This window comes from Callospermophilus lateralis, chromosome 2, assembly GCF_048772815.1.
Source record: "Callospermophilus lateralis isolate mCalLat2 chromosome 2, mCalLat2.hap1, whole genome shotgun sequence".
In the NCBI taxonomy this organism is placed as follows: domain Eukaryota; kingdom Metazoa; phylum Chordata; class Mammalia; order Rodentia; family Sciuridae; genus Callospermophilus; species Callospermophilus lateralis.
In genome coordinates, this window is record NC_135306.1 from 129,500,826 (window position 1) to 129,522,538 (window position 21,713).

General features: G+C 35.6%; 1 protein-coding gene across 1 annotated transcript in view; it reads left to right on the forward strand.

Moving 5' to 3' along the window:
- Window positions 1–21,713, forward strand: part of Maml2 (mastermind like transcriptional coactivator 2) — a 325,301-nt gene that overhangs the window by 290,926 nt on the left and 12,662 nt on the right. The window lies entirely within an intron of this gene.

Below are 21,713 nucleotides of genomic sequence, written 5' to 3' on the forward strand. Positions count from 1 at the left end.
AGCTTTTCAATTTACTATTCATTGCTAGATGTCTGGTTCTACATATATATTATTACTAGCTGCCGAAATAGCTATAATAGGCAATTTAAGTTTATATTTATAGGGCTCAGAAATTGTGTTACCTTAGCCCAAAGAAAATCTGATATGCCAGGAGTTCGATCTGAAGTGAGTGAATGGCCAATTCTTTCCATAACATTTTTCCATAATGTGGCTATAACTGTATTTTATTCAAAAAACTTGTCTGTGATTTTTGGAGTTCATTCAGGAGGCATGTCTACACAGAGGACCTCAAACTGAAGCTAATAGCTCCCTCTTGCAGGGTGTTAGAGACAAAACCCTGCAGATGTTATGTTTTAAATTTTTGCTATGATCAGGATGATAACTGAAGACTATTACTGGCATTATTATAACTATTATTTTCTATATAAGAAAAATATATATGTATATATGTAAATATATATATATATATACATATATATGTATTTAGGTGTATATATGTGTGTGTATATATGTATATGTGTGTGTGTATATATATATATTTTTTTTTAAAGTAAATATATATATATTTAAAGTAAAACCCAATATACTAAATTGTATGTATTATACAATAGATAAACTAAGGGTAATAGTTCACATTAGAAAGTATTTGCCATTTTTCCTTTAAATGATTCTCATAAGCCTACAAACCTGTCACCCATCTTAAAAAATACAAAAAGCCTCCATATACCTATACTCTTTGTTACCTCGCCATTTTTCAACTTTCCTTTTTAGCAATGTTTATTGGAAAAGTATCCAAAAATTCAACTCCTCCACACACTTCCTCTCTTCTCACTTTATCTCAGGCCCATTAAAATCACGCTTTCCTCTCTAGATTTGCAGTGAAATTTCTTGTCAAAGCCATCAGCGATGTGCCCCTTGTCCATTCCAGTAATCATTTCTCAGCTCTCGTCATTCTCGACCTCTCAATAACACGGAGCCCATTAATCACCCATTTCTCCTCAACACACTTTCCTCCCCTGGTTTTCAGGATGCTGCTTTTGCTGGTTTCTTCTTTATCTACTAGATTTTAAACAATGGAGTATCTGGAGGTCAGTCCTTGGACCTCTTCTTTTCGTCATCTGTACTCACTCCCTAGGTAGTATCATTCAAATTTATAGCTCTACATACCTTCCCTATGCTGAAAACGCCCCAATTTATATTTTTAGCCTGGATCTCTTTCCCATACTCCAGACTCATTTCCAGTTGCCTACTTGACATCTCCACTTGGATATATAATAACTCAAACTTGATCCAGTTAAATCCCCTATGTCCAACCTTACCCCACCCCACTCACCTCAAACAGAAACAAAGCAAAACTTTATATACCATAGTTTCCCCATCTCAGAAAATAACTGCATATCCCCATCTTCAGGCCAGAAATCTTGCAGTTGCCCTTGATGTGTTCTTTTCTTTCTCATCCACATTAATTCCATTGGTTAAATTTGTTGGCCTTGCCTTCTGAGTCCTATGGAGTACAGCCACTTTCCACTGCCACCACTGATCCAAACCTCTCCCACCTTTCTGCAAATTGTGCTGTAGCCCTCCTTACTAATCTTCTTTTCCAATACAAACTATTTACCATGTAACTAACTGAGTAAACTTTAAAACATAAATCAGATCCTGCATTCCTCTGCTCAAAATCCTCTAAGGGCTTTCCTTTTTATTCAAATTAAAAGCTACCTTCTGAAAATCACCTACCAGGTCTTACAGGGTCATGCCTCTCACCTCACCTCCACACTGTCATCCCAGTCTTTCTTCTTCTTCTGCACCAGCTACATCAGCCTGTGTGCCATGCCTCAGACATACCAAACATGCTCCCACCTCAGACCTCAGGAATTTATGGATTTGCAATTCCTTTAGCTATGTACATATCCCATGTCCCCTGACTTTCTTCAGGTCAAATGCCATCTGAGGTCTTTTCCAATCACCCTACCCGCTCTGACCATACCACAGGCACACTGTATTTCTAGCTCTGTTTTCTTTTTCTTCATATCATTTATCATCGGGTGACATATTATTTGTTAATATGTTTATTGTCTGTTTTCCTACACTAAAATGTTGTCTTTGTGAAGGTCAGAGCTCTGTTTCATTTATTGCTGTAACCCCAGTTACTGTTGTAGGCACAGTAGAGACTCAAAATAAACAGAAGGAAGGAAGGAAAGAAGGAAGGGAGAGAGATATATCTAGGCACGGAGGAGAAGTATGGCAAGCTAATCTCATAATCTTAGAGTATACTTTGGTTTTTGGGTTTTTATTATTTCATTTACATGTAGCTTTTCAGAAATCAGGATTTGCCGACTAAAAGCACATTTGTTCTTTCAAACGGGATTTGAATTCACTACTTATACTTACTGAGGAACATTGTATAATTCAGTTAACTTTCTAAGCATCATTTTCTGCTTCGATGAATTGGAATACTCAGATGGATCTCAAAAGACATTACAGAAGTTAAACATGGTAATGTCTAAATTGTTTAGAAATAGGCCTCACATGTAGCAGGACCTTGATACATGTTGACTATTACCATTATTACTAGTCCCTCCTCAGACATTTAATCTTACTAAATTTTAAAATGCAGTGGAGTATTAGTCTCAGAAATTATAAATTTTACTTACTTTCTATGATCACCAGAAAGGATTACAGGAATAATTTGACTAGTTCCTTCTCTTTTTATTAGCTATTTAAGCAAATCATTTTCATAGTTTTTAAATGTGTTCTTCCTAAATTCAAAGAAGTCTTAGCATTCTAATCTGAAAGCACTCTAAATCAAAAGCTTAGTCTTTAGGATACTAACAGTGTACAGCATATGGGCTTTTCCTCTATTTTCCTAAAGACCATAATTCCATGCAAGTGCAACTGAGGAGGGCATTCTGAGTATTTGTATCTAAATGAACATAAGGGGCCCTCTGTTTCTAAAAGAATTTTATAAAATTTTATCATAGTTAGCTTTCATCTCCACAATCAGTGGAGAATGTGAATATCTCTGCTGCACAGGATGGTGCATGCTCCCTTCAAATTTGGGATGAGATGGGGTGGGGTAGGGTGGTATGCTTCAAGAATATCCACAGGAGGAGGCACGAGAGGCATGGTGCAGGGGTAGGTGGCCTGCATCTGTGCAGGTGGTGATCTGATGATCTGATCACCAGGGAGCTTCCTGCAGCTACCAGGAGCGGGGCAGTGACTCATTGATCTCCAGTGTTCATCTGCTAGTCTGTATCTTCCTGACCCTTCACTGTTTGCTCTCTACTCCCTCTCAACATGAACTACCAACCCACCTTCCCCATGTACTTGCAGGCAGTATCTGTTCTCACAGTTAGCCAGAAAGCAGTTCCACATTTATAAAATAACTTGGATGCCTCTCATTGAATCAAATGGTCCTGAGTCTATCTCCACGGGGATCCAATCTCAAATACCGAGGCAAGCCCATTATTAATGCTGGTTTAAATAAAGATTAAAATTTAAAGCAAATGAACTTTAAAATTAACCTGATGATGTACTTGCAAACAAGCTCAAATACCTTTTCTATGTGTATTTACGTACCGAGGATTTAAACCCAGGTATTAAGTGCAAAGTCCACATTCTTAAAAACTATGCTCTATGCCATAATGCCTGCAGATAATTCACTTTGGTTTATGTCTTTTCTGTGGTGTAAAGAACCCTCCACACATTTTGGCATACACAGTCATCATTAATGTCCCCGTGAATTGCCTTTTCTTTTGCCCTCTTAGCACTTTCATTTTATTGTTCTTTGCTCTTCCACATTTATTGCATTGGTCCAATAGAAAACATGTCAGCAGCTTCATAGTTTTATTTTGCACATTCAATAATAATAAACAAGCAACGACAGTACAGTGTTTACAAAATGCTTTTTTTAAAAAAGATATAACCTCAACTAAAACTCACAGGTACTCTGGAAATTAAGCATTTTGCCACTTTTACCAATGAGAAAATGAAGGTTCAAAAAAATAGAGCAACTGATCCAATGGCATTTTATTCCTGTATCAAATGCACTTTTTGTGCAGTAGATTGCATTGGTTCAGATTTCCAGGTTGAGTGCCTATAGGATAGACTTACTACTGTTTTATAATAAGGGCTCTCACTGGGTCAGTTTTGCACTATTTCTTTTTTGTCATGATAGCAGAATTCTGGAGCCATTTGCCTGAATTGGAATTTTGGCTCCACTGCTTACAAACTAGGTGAATTACTTAACTTATCTAAAAGTTGGTTCTCTATTTCTATCTACTAGGGCCCATCATAGACTTTTCTTATAGTTGTGAAATGTGATAGTTCATAAAGCATGAGTTATAGTGACTAATGTGTATGTAGTAAGTTCCCAACACATTAATAGCTATTATTGGTGTTTGAGGGTTCATGATTCAAATGAATGATATTTGAATTTCTTTGATATTTGCTTACCCTGTGATTTGGAAATTGATCTAATGTTCTATGCCATCTATACATCTCACAACTTATGATTGATTTGGGTCTTTGCTCTGAGGCTTTGATATAAGCCATCACATGTGATCTGCTTAGCTTCCAATGGGAGAAGATTGAGGAGATAAGCAGAACAGTTCAACCCAGATATTGTTTAAAATTACATTTGCGTGAGGTGGAGTCAATGTGCCATAGCTACAGAGATACACACAACCAGTTAGGGTATATTACTACAGGTCAAGCTGAATCAAAATAATGGGATCGGTTGGTTTGTAAGATGAGCCTGTGACTGTCTCAGACTCTAAAAGCTTTCCTCCTCCAATCCATCACTGCTTTCCTTCCAGTTCAGAATTCACCGAGGTTAGCTTCAAATATGGATCCCAGGAGCTCTGACTAAAGATATTCATTTCCCAGATGGGATTTCCTCTCAGGCTGCTTTGATCCTAGCCTGGATCAGTGGGCCTTATGTCATCCTTGTCACATGCATTTGTGCAAAGTGCTTAGTTACCACCTACAAGTAGGTTTTCTTGTTTGAAAAATGCAACTGTCATTTCCACTTCCTCAGTGAACATAACTCGGTTTAAAGACATTACAGTTCTAAAGTGCTGTAATGTCTTTAAAAAGTATTTTATACTTTGTAATTGGATTTCCTGCTTTTGCTTTTGTATTGTAGATATGTTGGTTAAATCTACCACTTGAACTAGAAGAGATCTGATCTTACTTAAGTCTGGTTAGTGTGAAAAGAGAAGTTAATAGATACACAGAATCCTTAGGGTTATCTCAACTTTGTTGTTTGCAAAAAGTAATTTTTGTTATTATAAAAACAATATATTTGTTGTAACATAACCGGCTTCCCTTGGTCATTTTTGTTATTTCCATTAACCCTTACCCCTTACCTCCCAGAAATCTCTCATAACTAATCTGTCCTTTTCACCTGACTTCTTCATTCTCAAGCAACATGTTCATCATCAGTGATACTCATGTGTTGAAAGAACCTCCAATTCTGCCTAGTAAGATGAATACATACTCCCCTGCATGACCTACTGAGACAGATAAGTGGTGCCCAGGCTAGTAATTAAAAATACACAAGAAAGGGTAGCATAGAATAAAATTGTAACAATATTAGCTAACATTACAACTCTGTAGCCTGTGAAACAGAATTCTTGAAAGATGATTTCTGAAAATGTTTTTATTGCTTTTCAAAACACAGGGACTTGTCAACATAGAAGCTATTTTCAGTAGTGAAGGTATTGTGTGTCCACCCCACAACTAAATTATATCAACTTATTGTGTTGCTTAAGGAAACAAACAGATTTCAAAGGTTTATTCTAGAAAACAGTCTTTAATCAATTTCTGAAGCTGTCTTTGAACATAATCTAGTAAGCAGATGTGAAGTTAACAGCGTATTGTGTTCACAGTCCCTATATCCATTCACAGTCTGCCAGGCTCAGAATAAAAGTCAAGACATGTGCACATAGAAACTCTGTAGATGTTTGTAGCATTTAAAATTAAAATAGTGAGAGGGCCGCTGGGGCGTCCCTTCAGACATGGCACAGTGGAGCACAGAGACAGGAAATATGCCAGACTGCCTCTGTAGGAGGCTGCTGAGAACACGTGCAGCAAGGAACAAGGAACCGCTTAATGATTAATCACTGTCAACCTTTGTTCTCGTTAAAGACTTGATTGTTGGACAAGGCTTGTAATGAGGGACTGTTTTGGTGTCTGTTGCTATGAGATTGTGTTCACTGATCCTCAGCTGATGTAAGCCGCTGTTCTCTTTTTGCCCAAGACGAATGAACTTGAGTGAAAGCGTTCTAACAGTGCCTGCTAGTGGTGCTTCAAGAAGAGGCTCTGTATGCTCTGCTTACCAAATGTTGGTCTAGCCCAAAAGAGAGATCAGACGACAAGGAGTTTGGCTTGGCTGAATTTTGGCATATGAAATATTAGCCAAAAAAAAGGTCAAGTTTGATAATAAGAAAAGTAGGTACAAGTAGATTTTATGATAATAATGGGATAAAGACCCTGCCCATATACACACATACACACAAACACACATACCAAGAAATACCTTTTCTTTTGGGGGAAGCAAAGATCAGAAATCAAAATGTGAAGTTATTTTACTATTTCTCTTGCTCACGATAAATATAATATTCAATTGTGTTTTGCAAACTAAATTCATAACCACCAAATTATGTATGTAGAGTTTATCTTGGCATTTCCCTAAAGGATGAGAAAAAAAAATCCCACTCATTTTGTAACTGATTGCTTGGCTTATCAACTTTTGTATAACACTTTAAATCTTTATTTTATTGCAATAAAATATCAATGGACATTTTAAAAGAGAAAAATATCAATTTTAAATTTAAAGAAATATTATTCTGGGTTGAAATGAGCTTACAAAACTGAAATTCTTGTGAACGTTAGCACATCATTTTTTTGTGTGAAATTGCTTTTAAAATATATATTTACATTAATATACTAAATGGACTAACTAAAACTAGTGGTGATATTCTCAGATTGTACTACTACTCCCTAGCCAACGATCCCAATCTCTCCTTCTTTCTCTTTAACAAATAAAGCCTGTTACAGTGTTTTTAAGATATATCTACATGATGCAACTTTTCTTGTGTTTTAAATCTATGTATAACTATTTGGCTCAAATTTATGTATTTCTATTTATTCTCTCCTTTATATTCACATTTCCACTTAACTCATCTACAGTAAAATTAGGGAAGTTGAGGAGGAACTGTTCCCACCCCAAACATCCTAAAATATGGCAGCATCCTGGATCTGTTCCTGGTCTACAGGTAACTCCAAATGACTCATTTGATATCAGAGATGATCTTGCCTTAACCAATAAACTACCTTTACTAGGTTCCCCAAAAGGGACCTGGCAAAGGCCAGTTAATCGGTTCCAATATCTCCCAGTAAATTTGCTCTAAATCTTCACAAACAGGAAAAATCAGTTTTCCATTTAAGTCTCTGAATAGAAATCCAGTTTTCATGGAAAGATATTCATAGAGTATAACCTGTAAACATTTCAATTTTCAGTCTCACTGCTATGTTTAAATGTGTATCCACATGTAATTAAAGATATAAAATACTGGTTTGCTCTGACCACAGTTATCTGTTGATGTTATAATGGGATAATATAATTAAGAAAAAAATCAGGAGGTTTACAGTGAAAATGGTAAGTATAATTGGTTTGGTCATTTAAGACACATTGCAGTTTGCAGTGAGTATATCATCCCCAAAGCTACCAAGTGTTCCTTATTCAGTTCATGCAACCCTCTAAGGAACATCTCTCAATAACCCAAGCCTTTATAAATCTTGGTGGGCCTGTTGGTTTTTTATCCTTGAACATAGATATTTACATTAAGGAATAATTGACTACTTTATAAGGTTGGACCTTGAACAGATGTTCCTAGACAATATTTCTAAGTAACTGGCCTAAAATCCTGAGGTGGGAGAGACTTATCAAAATAAATCACTCTCTATACAACATTGTGAATTATTATTGTCATTTAAAATAGAAACAGCCTTCCTTTACTATAATAAATGTACACTGATAAATTATCAACTTTCCTGCCTTCCCTAATAAGTGACTTTATATATCAATGTCCATGCTGTTTTCTTCTACCCTTGAAGACCAATGTGGTAGGAAGTATATCAGTTAGTTCTGCTGATGTTAAATTTGACTGAAAGTTATCCATCATGTACTAATGGCATCCAAAATTTTATTAAAAATATATAAATTATTGAAATAACCTAAATTATCCAGATCTGTAGTAATTTTTCCACAACTGTGCCCATCTCACTTTCTCTTATGAGCAGGATCAGATGAAATCCAAAGATTAACACCCTGTTGGTCTTTTAAATGATAGCAGGGAATATTGATGAATTGCATATTCATTACTAAAGAAAACCATGAACCCATCTGCCAGGAAAAAAAATAATCAAGGTAGACTAAAAAAAAAGGCATGAAAAAAATATTGAGGTTTAATTTCAAAGTAAAGGAAAAGGTGCAGCACTGAGGAGCAAAAGGACTGCTTTACATGGAATGGCCATCTTCAATATTAAGTAATACTTATTCATTTTAAAAGAATTAAATTGCCCTTCCTTCCATGGGATCTCTGGCTAGTCCATTGCACATTAACACTATATCTATCAATATTAGTTTGTTTTCAAAGAACTCAAATCACTTTAATTAACTCTGAGAATGTTTATTAACATACTACCTTTCTAAAATGGAATACTAGTACTTGCCCGGTACCTTGAAAAGAGCAACTTTTTTAAAAGAATGCTATAAACTTGATGGTGTCAGTACACCTGTTTATATAAAAGGAAAGCTGAAAATCAAGCTTGGAAAGCATTAGATAAATATGATGAACTTCAAATAAAAATCTGTTAAGTAAATCAGGTCCCAGGGTGAGAAAATCAAACTATATCTTGCTAATACCCAACTACTGTAGTTGATTTAATTAATATTTTTTCAAGCCAATTATTTGGTAATATATAAGCAAAATAAATAGTTGAATGATTTTAAGTTTCCATGATATTCAGTAGCATGGCATTTCAGGTACTTGGCCAGAGTTCTGCCAAGTTCAAGAAGAAGCTTGCAATTTCTGAAATTTTTGTTTTGTTTTGTTTCTTTTGAGCACAGCTGAATTACAATACTTTCAAATTCCAAAAGGAATCCAATTGGCTCAAATTTAATCACAGTTTCGATTTAAATATTTAGAAATGCTCTGAAGTACACTAAATGAACTGTTATTTGGATCTAGCCAGCAGCTAAAGAGTTGTAGCAGTCCCAAATGTATATCCTTTTAAAAAGTACCACATGGATCTGGACAGCACCAAACAGTGTAAACATTGGTAACTACACAATGTATCACTCTCTCTTCATGCATTCTCTCCTGATCAGCAGTTGGGAACATAAACCACAAATGTTTACCAAATTGAAAAATCACTGGACAGTCAATTTGAGTCAAGGATCTGTTTCCAGTTATAAGTAACAGAATCTTATACAACCAACCTACCCAAATTGCTAAGGAAAGAAAAGGTTAAAAGTTCATGTATAGCAAACTGTATTGCTGAATTTAAGTTCAAGTTTTTAACTGTAAGTAAAAATATTTGTATTGACAAATAATAATTAATATTCCCAGTTAAGGCATTTTATATATCAAATATTGATATTTGTTATTTTAATGAAAATTTTTATATACATGTTACTTTCTTAATAATACCAAAGTAATTATAAATCAATTACAAATAAAGTTTATCTGATTTTAAATAATTACTTATAGTTTATTTAACAAGAAATAATACTAAGTATCTCCTTAATGCTAAGTTTATGTCTGCTAGTGGGAATGTATAGATGAATAAAACAGTCCATTTTCCTATAGTGACCATGGTGTAATAAAAGAAAATATAGAGGTAAATAAATAAGTGACATATACTAGAACAGATAAATACAAGATAGGCTTTGACCCAAGTGATAATTGCACCTATGTTGGACATGTGCCAAGATATACCTATCTTCTTCAGAATTCTCTATATGAATGAATTAATGTATAGTGAAAAGTCAGCTTGTGAACCCAAAGATAGACCAGAAATGCTGGCAAATGAAAAAAAAGTCTTAAAATGGTTGGGCTTTAAACAATTTAAACTCTCTAGGCCACCTGATATTCCAGACAATGAAAAACAAAGATGAAATGCTGTGTGTGTATATGTATGTGTGTGTGTGTGTGTGTGTGTGTGTGTGTGTGTGTGTAAGACATCCAAATCTTATTACCCAACAGAATTTTTAAAAGTTCCAGTCATGCTTTTCTAGGTACATCACCTTGCAGTAACAGCATACATGGCAATAGTTGGATAAATAATTTGATCAATGTAGATAGAAAAGATGGTTAGACCAAAAAAGTTGACCTTCCTCATTCTTTTCCATAGTAGACTTTTCGTTTAAGACTATCATTTTTCTAAAACATTATTTTGGTACTCTGCAGATCAAAATGTGTTTGTATAGTTTGCATAAATAAGATTTGGTAAATAACCTGATTTTCTGGGAATTGATCCAAGTGAAACCTCTACTCTTTTGAAGTTCATCCCTCAGTGATTCTTAAGGAGAATTTAGCTTTTTTGAAGTCTCACTGAAGTATTTAGTGGCTTGCTCCCCTAATCCAAGGGAGACTTCTGGGCTACATTTAACAGAGAACAGATGGCTCCTTTTTAATGTCCTTTGTGGTCGTTATAATAATACATTCAAAAATAGCTAATCATGTCACATTAGAGTAGCTGAGTACATTTGAAGATATTGAGCACAGTTACTTTATTATTGCATCTAGATTTCCATGCCTGTTAGACGGCCTACAATAACCAAGACTTTCTCTCATTTCTCATAAGAGGAAATATGTCAGAATTTATAGGTTAAAGTGTAGGCTAATAAGTTTTGTATATTTTAGTGCAGAATGGATATTCAAGACATAAGAAATTATCTCTAGCAAAATAGTTTATAGATTACTTACAGAATCTGGGAAAAATACAGGACCTTTCTAAGGAATCACTTGAGAAAGGTCAGAAGTTATTACCAAAACTATATAGTTCTACACTGTGTCTTCTACATTTATACATATTAATGCGTCCAGAATTCTAATACATTTCCTCAACATTTCCAATCACAAACCTGAGTTCATTTATCTTAATCACTTCAGAAGAAGAGAGCCAATTTGATCCTTCATTCTTTACCCGGAGATGGCTTAATCTATTATTTATTATAGAGATAAAATCTTAGCATGCCATGTTGTTATATTGTATTGAGACTCAATGTAAAAAAAATAGAATTATTTCATCACAGTATTATGTATTGTTCACTTGATTAAATAGAGGTAGAATTCTAACTATTCTAGTACTAGTATGGAATTTAAATTTATTTAAATTTATTTTAAACTTGGCGAAAGTTAGGCCTAACGAGGTGTGAAAGAAGACTACAGCGTTAATGAGGTTCACGGGTCACATGAAACAAATTCCTAGAAGAATGTCTGTGTATAAGATAAAAAGAATAAAAATCTTGTGAGAGCAAATAATAGTTTTAAATAAATGCTAACTTTCCTTGAACACTTAGTCCATTTCTGCTGCTGTAGCAAAATAAAACAGAACAGATCATTTATAAGAACAGAACCCTTATTTCTCCTAGTTCTGGAGCCTGAGAAATCCAAGATCAAGGTCCCAGCCTCAGTGTCTGCTGAGACCTGTTTCACCTTTGTCTTCTTCTCATGGTGGCATCCTAACATGGCAGAGGGTAGAAAGAAAAATAGGATGTAAATTACCCCTGCAAGACATTTTATAAGCACACTAATTCCATTCATAATTTCTCATGCTAAAGGCCCTAACTCAATACCACCATGATGGGGATTAAGTTTCAAAGTAAACTTTGGAGAGGGCACCATTATCAAACACCACCTATGAGCCAAAGACTGTGCCACATATTTCACCTACATGGTTTTATTTAAGCCATTCAGCAATTGTTAGAGAAAGGTCTTATTATTTAGCCCTTAATAGATAAGAAAATGAGACAAGCATTTAAGAACTTTGTTCTTTCCATTGCATAAGAAGCATGCTTTGGAAATCAATTCTTTTTTTTTTTTTTTCATCTTTCATACATTTGATTCAAGTGAGTTATGCATTTCCATTTTTACCCCAAATACAAATTGCAGAATCACATCAGTTACACATTCACAATGTTTACATAATTCTTTAAAGTTTCTGATTTGTTCCATGTATAATTTGGCCATAATTTTGATTTAAGGAGTAATCCTTTAGAAGAGCTTTCCTTCCTTTTGAACTGTGGTATCATTTATCCCTCTTCATTCTCCATCACTACTTGTTTACTGAATGGCCTTCATGGTTTAATGAGAATGGAACATATTGATAATTATCTCATCCAAAACCACACTACTTTCCAAACATTTCTACAGGAACAGACAATTTTAGGGTGTAAAACTGGTCCTTAGCATATACCCTTACTATGTTTTCTCTTTATATTGTATAAATCTTTCACTTTTTACTAATGTTTATCCCCTTGAAATGAATGCTTTTGTAAGAGAAGTTATAGACCCTAAAGAAAAGAATAAGTCAATATAAACACAACTTATAGAATGAACTCAATGAAAGATAAAATTATCATGAAATATAATTTTCCAGCCTTCTTTTAATTGATGGAAGCAGTGGTAATAATGCTTAGTCACTACTAAATTCAAGTGACTGAGAACATCTTTGAATAGTTACTACTTATTGATTTATTGCTGGGACTATTGTAAACTACATCCTACCCTCAGTACATGATGATCAGAAATTACACATTATTTATCAGATTTGCATAAGCAGGGACGTTAATATTTATTCTGAGTTCATTGCATACCAAACAACACTATACTAAGTACTTCATTTATTGTAGGCTATTTGTTCTTAAAAACCACCCCTGGAGGTATCATTATCCCCATACAATGTGGAAAAAAGCTGAGTTGGAATTTACACCCAGGTATGTCTGATCCTAGAACTCACTTTTCACTGTTGCTGCCAACCCGCTCAAATTGCTTTTAGAACAGAGGGATATTTTGCCTATTACCTTGTTTGATTAAGCCAAGTCACCTTTGATATATTTTGCATTTTAAACACATGCATGTAAAAAAGAAAAAGACACATTTCTTAACTTCTATCTCCTCATCCTTAAAATGTGAATAATAATCAAAAGAGAATTAGTATAGAGATTAAATCAGATAATAAATGCCAAGCCTTCAACAGATGGCCTGTCACCATAACTTTCAAGAAATGATAACTATTAGGAATGGGACTCCTTCTGTGCACCTTCTTGCCTTGCAACAGATACATGGTCATTGTAGTTGTCCACTTCATGATCTCCATCATCTCCCACTAGCCCTTCCTGAAATGTCCTTTGTGCCAAGGGGCCCTCCAAGATGGCACACCCATTTCAAAAACATTGACTTTAGCAACCAATTTCAACTTTGCCTCTTTTTCTTTGGTTTTCCAGTTGACTTTGAAAAGAGGCAGCATTTTCACCTCATATGCCTCAAAACAGGAAGTTCTGTCCCCCTTTTCTGCTTCTGCTGGAAATTGTGGATAGTTTCAAGCTGACAATGCAGTATAGAGGATGTACTCCAGGGAATGCCATTTCATGACTTTCATAAACATTAACCTTTAATGAGTAGGGGTGGTGTTTTCAGCCTGAGGACTATGTACAGTCTGTAGATGTTTAGAGACTTTATAAACTCCCTGAAATTGTTAGGCAAAATCCCTAGTCATCTCTGTGTTTATGGGAATGAGAGGAGAGCAGAATCCACAGCTTGGTGATGTCCTCAGAAGGCACTGTGATGCATAGAAAGGTTTGAAACCACTGTTCCAGGGGCAGAAAGTTCAGGTCTGCCACAAAAAGCCCTTCTAAAGTTGAAGAATTTCTCTTTTAAGACCAATTTCTCATTCCTTCCCCTGAGTTACCAAACTCTTGCCACTCCACCCTGACCCACTGACGTTTTGTTCCTGGCTGTTCTCCCACCCCAGTGCTGCTTCCTCACTCATGGAACTGGTCTCTGTGCCAACCCATAATAAGTGTCCACCCCAGAGGCTAAGAATAGATGCAGTGTCCTGGTGACTTGAAAATTAAGTAACATCTGAAGGATGAACTCTATAGTGACCACAAAACTCATTCTAATCATTTAACCAAACAGATTATAAACATACAATCAGAATTTCCTTGCTGAGCAAGTGAAAAAAAAAAAAAAAAAAGCCCTATTAGGTAGAGGAAAAAAGCAGCTACTGTTCCTAATGGCAAAGGACCAAGAAAAAATATGAAAACAAATACATTCTTCTGTTTTTCCACACTCCACCTTTCAGCATCTCCATTACCTGTCCCCTCACTCCTACAGATCCTATTCTAACAGACAAGCTACATACACTTCTTTCAAGCAAATATTTTTTTTTCTGTTTATTTTTCCTTAATGCATTTTCTTAGATTTGGATATATGTTCTTCACATTTCAGTGCGTGTGACCTTGTGTATGTCAATTCCTTAACCTTTCTGGGTAATGTGTCATCAATACAATGAAGTTGGGTGAAGGATCTCTAAGTTGCTTTTCAGTCTCCTTTACCTATAGTAGCTGCAGGAATGGATGGCCACTGCAAACAGATCTCATAAGTATTTCTTATTCCCAATTTGCCGGTTACTTCCAAGAATGGCTAGGTACTTTCTATAAGGTATATGTTTTTAATTTACTATGAAAGACAAAAATATCTAGCATTCCCTGGGCAATATAGCTAAATAGAACAAGGTTCAGCTAACATTTCCTGTAAAGGGCCAGATAGTAAACATCTTATGCTTTGTGAGTGATTAAGGTATCTGTCACAACTCTGTCAGCTCTGTTGTTGGAGTGTGAGACCAACCACGGATAAAATGTAAATGGGTGTGAACCTCTGTGCCCCAGTAAAATTGTATTTACCGAAAAAAGGTGGCAGGGGGATTTGGCACATCATGTCATTGTCTGCTGACGGAGATTGGCAGACCTGGCAACCAGAGGACAGGAGTGTCTTATCCCTTCAGTCCTTCTGTTTGCAGGCTGTTTCCTGGACGGTTTCCTGATGAATTGTTTTGTTGTCATCATTATTGTTGTTGCCATTGTTGTGGTGTCAGACAAGGAATGTTCAATTATTTTAGCCACCCACGGCTACCTCACTCTCCATGCCACAAGCAAAGAAAGAAGTGAGTAGGCCTGCCAGCTTGGAGGGAAGGCAACAGTTAAGGCAGCTTGTTTCTCAGGACAGAGATAAGTAAATGGCTTTATCAGCAGACAGCTCAGAAGATGAATAGCCTGGAGGAACAATTGAGCAGTTAGTTCCTTGAGACAGGGAAAGAAGAGGAAAAGAGGGAAAGAAAGAAGAGAGGGGGAAAAAAAAAGATTGATTGAACAGCAAACCAGTATGTGAGGTCCACTGTACAGACTTGCCCAGCTGGGTACTTTATCTTGAATTTGTTTTGCAAATTGCAGATGCCTAGCTCTGGAAGCCAAGAAAAAGAATGGGCAGTCATCCCACGCCAAAATCTCAAATAACCCACATTATTTCATTTTTGTGGGAGGAAAAATCATTAAATATCCAACTTTGAAATAAGAGAAACAGACGCTTTATCCAGATACCTAGAATGACACAAATATTTATTAGAATTTTTTTAATAGTAAGAGAACAATACCTGCCCTATAACTTTGATTCCTTTGTGAAAGTTACTGTGTCACTCTTTATCCCACAAAACTGCTTTAGCTGCGAAATTGACCAAATTCAGTAAGTCCTAATGTTTCAATATACTTCAATGAAACAGTAGATGTTTTTGTTTGCTACTATAAGAGATGTATAACTGCACTTCATTTTACTTTTTGGTGAAATCAGCCCTGACTGACGGATCTCTTGTATTGCCTTACAATGAAAGAAAGAGGTAATCTCGGAATTTTATTAGTTAACATTTTTAAAAAAGATCTCACACATATTGACCATGATTTGCAGAGACATTTTGTCGAATTACGACCCAGTGGCCAGCCTCTCCTCCACTGTTTGCTTCTGAGATTTACAAGATTTTCTTTATACATACCATTTCTTTAAATATTTATGCTAGAAATGTTCAATTAGATGCCAGCTGGTTAGGCTGGAGGAGTAGGTTTTTTTCTTATTTTTAAAATTTCAACTTTTTTCAAAAGTTCTTCAAATTATCTTTGGTGAAATGCAATTACAGGGAAGATAAGGGTTGCCATTAAGAATTCAAATGTCCCCTAATTTTCTAGGAGGTTTAAAGATAGTTTGCAACTCATTGGGTTAAAAGTACTTCCTGTGGTGACCCATGAACAAAATGTTAAACCAATGAAGTAACAAACTTGGGAAAGGATGCTTTTGACACATTTACAATACTTTAAAACACACATGCCAAGTTATAAAGTTGTTTGATTGTCTCCAGCTAAAAGGTTAGTTACCACATAGATGGTTTTCCAGATGGTCTACTAATATCTGTAACAACATTCTGGGAAATAAATTGCCTATCAGTAGTATAGTTACAAAACTTAAACGTGAGCCTGGCCTGGAGGCACATGCCTGCAATCCCAACTACCCAGGAGGCTGAGGATCTCAAGTTCAAGGTCAGCCTGGCCAACTTAGGAGACCCTGTCTCAAAAACAAACAAAACAAAAGGAAAAACAAACATCAAAAGCTTAGGCAAGCAGCAGCAGACTTTTCTAGTAGTCACATACTTTGTTGCTGTGGTACATCACTGTCCACAATTCAGAGTATGACAATTTTTTTCTCCTTGGAGGTGAAAGCCTTGTAAGGCCAAATTATCTTGATTTCTCTAGTACCTAACAAAATTTCTGGCACATATATTACAGTCAGTCGATACATGTTTGTTTGTTTATTTGTTTAAGAAATGCATGGAACTCATTGTGTGCAAAGATCCCTATTTAGCATTTTCTTCATTTATATGCTATTAATAACAACAGCAAAATGCTGAAGAGTATTTCAAATAATATACCAAGAATTTTTCTGTAATATAAGAAGCTGAATGATTAGGAATGTGATAAATGGGACTTGTTGCTTCTGAATTTGAACTAGACTAGATAGACAGACAGGTTGACACTATTGTCAAGTTGGTGGATAGGATAGATGGATAGATGGGCAAGTGGATGAATGGACAGAGAGAGGCTTTGTCTAGTCTCTGAATGGAGTTTGAATCCATAGTTATTTAGAATGTAGTGACTCCATCAAGAATATCCAGGTTCTTCTTAAATGGTAGACTAGGTGGAGATTTTTTTAAAAATATGTACATGAATCTATTATGAGATCTTCATTACTGATTTGGGATAATTTTAAATATTTTCAGAGTGAAAGAGCATAAATTAGGTAACTAAAAGCTAGTAGTGGTTTGAGACACAGTAGTGAGATGCTGATGAAAGGCCTACAACCTTAGAGACAGGGGATGCTCAAAATTGGACATTAGAGTAAGTGCAGGACCAACTGTGCAGAACCAGAGAAATGCTTAACTGAGATTTCCAACCCTTCTTGGTTGGGATGGCATTTGGAAAAATGAATTTATTCCACAAAAAGGTTCTGACTCTGAAACTCATAAAAAAATTTTGTTCCAGATTCATGAAAAGTCATGTTGTTCTGTTTGCTGCTTTATTCTCAAGGCCTAGAAGAATGCATGATGCATAGTAAATGCTCAACAAACATTAGATGAGTGAATGAATGAATAAAAGTAGAGAGAAGTTAAGAATTCTGAAGACAGGTTGATTATTGGTAGAATACAGATGTGTAATTTCATTGGTCTAGCAGTTATGGGCTGGATGAAAGCAAAGATCAAGAAACTTGAACCAGGGGCTGGGGATGTGGCTCAAGCGGTAGCACGCTCGCCTGGCATGCGTGCGGCCCGGGTTGGATCCCCAGCACCACATACAAATAAAGATGTTGTATCTGCCAAAAACTGAAAAATAAATATTGAAATTCTCTCTCTCTCTCTCTCTCTCTCTTAAAAAAAAAAAAAAAAAAAAAAAGAAACTTGAACCATGTTTAAGCACTGGCATGCTTACCCTATCTTAGTGACTTAAAAGGACTCTAAAAATCTCAAAATACATGCACACTCTCTCACATTCATGTGAATCATTATAAATACATATCAGATGTAAATTAATATTAAATCCCAGGAGAATGGGATCAAAAACCTAATTTGTAGGTAAATATTAAGTACTGCAATTTTATAGTAAAAACAGGAAAAAAAACACATAATGGAACAGTCATGTGGCTGTTACTTGCTGACACATCAGTATTTAACTTGAGGTTCTCTAGAAAATTGGGTTTTCTTTTACATAAAAGACTACATTAATGGGAATAGTATAAAGTTACCCACAATCACACACATACACTGTCATTTATAGGCAAAAGATGTGCTCTTTTTACCATGACCTTTACATGCCCTTCCAGAAAAAATGTGTTGGGGGAGAAACAAATGATTTCTGTGATCTCAAGTTCTACATGACTGAGTTTAAGGCAAAGATTGAAGCTGAACATGGAAACCAGAGCCAATGCATTGGAGCATATTTTTCTTTCAAAATATTTTATGTACTAAAGTTTGCACAACATCTTGGCAATGACAGTGAGTCTGCGAAGGAGGTGTTTTGTATTTCACAGCTAACATAAGGGCAAAAAAATGTGACAGCAGCAAAATATTACTTTAATCATTAACTGAAAGAATGTATATAGAAGAGCACAAGGTAGGGTCCATAGACTAGAAGCCACAGGTTTAAAAATCTACAAAACTCCAAAAAGAGCATATATCTCTTATTCTTTCCTTCATACCAGTGAACCTTCACCTCATCACTAGTTTTAAATTTAGAGAACTCTTGGACTCTAGGGAAAGGAGTCCTAGAATATCTTTTAGGATTGTGAAGGAGTGAAACTAAATTTAGCACAGTCCATCTGTTTAATTAGAGAGAGAAAGAGACATAGCTACATTTTCTTGGCACACGTGAAAATCTTTTTAAAATCTTAGAGGAGGGTGGTTTCCTGATCTTTCCAGAAATCATTTTGAAGTTCACTAATTTTTCATTGAAAACTCTGTCCACCTCTTTTCCTTCTCATGGTTTTATTTCTATTTATAAATACTTTTTTTAAACTCTAGAAAATAGAAAATTTCCTAGCACATAATTGACATTCAGCAAATTTGTCAAATTCATTGATGGGTACATGAAAAACTAGACTAGGTATTAGGTGATCTGGGTCTTAATCCTAAGGTACTAGTAGGTTTCATACTACCCAGTGAAAATTATTAGGCATCACTTCTTACTATCACAAGTTTGGGTGAATATATATGTATGGTATGTGGCATATCTTATCTTGCTACATAATTTGTAAGCTATGGATCTTAACTCTAATTGCTTACATACACTGGGGACATAATACAAATGAAGGAGACATCTGGCTATAATAAAATATGAAGTAGAGGAGACTATGGCCAACTAGAGAGCAGAAGGGCCAACCTGTGTTTAAAACATGTTGGGGACTCACCAGATCACATCTGCAGTTCAAATATACCTTATAGTATAAGAATAAGCTCTTTCACAAGGACAATGGTCTCTAAAGCATTCTGTAATATAAAAAAATACAAAAATATGTAAATAAGCAAATTATTGATAATTAAAATTGAAGTATATAAGGAGAATTTATTTAAGATCATGTGTTATTAAGTTTTATGTTCCTGACACTCTTCTAAATTTTACCTGATTTATTTTATGTCATTAATATAATTACATTCATTTCACAGTACTTGGTAAATATATATTGGTTGCTTTTTAAAAAAATAATTAGATGTTTAAAAAGAGGACAATATAACAAAGAACAAAGTGTTGAAGTCCTGAGCAGTCCCATGACACAGGTAAAAGAATCTCACCCCCAAAGACAGCCCATTTTTTAACATCTCCATGTAGGAGAATGAAGGTAATTCCCTGACTCCATCAGTGGCTCATAATCATAACCTGCAACTGAACGGAGAGCTCTCCATTTCTAATAAAGCTGATACAGAACAGCTTGCAGCAGTCTGCAAGACCTGTGTCCTTTGCTTCACAAGGAAAAATCAAACAAAAACAGATTATAGTTCCTTTGTATTGAGTAACAATAACAGTTATGAACAATTATAATTACTGAGTACTTTCTGTGTGCTAGGCATTAGATTATCAACCCTAATTCTTTCAGGAACCCCAAGGAGTTAGTACCATTACTGTTCTTATTTTACAATTAAGGAAATGCAAGCTTACAGAGGTGAATTAACTTCTACCAGACCACACAACTAATAAATGCCACAACCAAGGAGGCCCAGTCTCCAGAGCTCATGCTTTTGTCCATTGTATGGCTGTTCAAAGAAGTCTGAAAAATCCTTTAAATTTCCCTACCTATGTTTGTCAGCCATTTTTTTTTAAACATGAAATACTCTTTTCAAAGTCTTGTGTAAAACTCCAAATGATGTCATAGAAAAGAGCAGATTTCTATTCTGGTTGAAATAGAATGTGGAGAGCCAACCCCTGCCTCATATATATTCCCTCTCAGCTTGATTTCTTCTACCACCAATCTTTACACTTCTCTGACTTGCCTCTTTCTCCCAATCACAGGCTCTGCTTCCCTCTCCTTGGTGTGCATGGACTCAAAGGCTCTACCCTCAATCCTCCATGTATTTCCCCTTCTACTTGCCCTCCAAGACATTCAATTCAAAGATCTTTCTCTACTACCATTTTGTTAGTGATTCTCAAGTGCTGTCTTCATGTCCATATTCCTAATGATCTGTAGACACACAAAATCTTTTCCAAGGGCCATGGTGTATTTGACACTCAAAGAACTGACTGGTTATGGGGATATAAATGTATTAGAGGCTGACTCCTTCAGAGCCTCAGAAGATGTCCTCCAGAGATGGCTTTGATTATTTTGAACAAACTAGCGAGAAGGATCTCCCCACTCTGTTCCTGCTGTTTGATTTTTCTTCCCAACACATTCCCTTCCACTGTTGAACCTAAGGGTACTCAACCCCGAGGAAAGAACAGATTGGTTGGTGCAGGCAAGCCAGGGCATCTTCATTATAACCTGATTCTCAAATGGTTATCATCAAAGTCTGGGGATCTTTGTGTTTATATAATCTAAAGTGTGCTTCCATAATTTCTCATCTTTATATACTTAAGTGTATTATCCCTTACTTAGGTGATAAATTCTCAAAGGTCAGAACTATGTTTTCTAGTCTTTTTTACCCAGAAGCTCAATCCTAAACACATCATTGGGAATTCATGAGAATACTTGACGGGGTTTGGCTTTCTGCCCTGTGGGGTCCTGAGCTATCAGTGCCTACGCACTGGAAAATTCTTCAAATTAGAATGGCAATTCACCAGTATCCATCTTATCTGATATGCAGTTATGTGAGTTTTTAATCAATATTTTCTTATCTTCAGTAGGTTTGGTGTTCTACTGGATAATGCTCTGAGATTCCTGAGTTATTGATGAGGGAGTGAAATTAACAAGTATCTTAGAAGTGAAATCTTTCCAGGTTTCAAAGTGTTTGAAAAACAGAAGTTCATAGGCCTTCCTGCCCTGGAAGCTGGGCAAGGAAGAATGTTGTCTGTCCAAAATGGTCATTAAATTGTTAAATATGTGACTTGGAACATCATT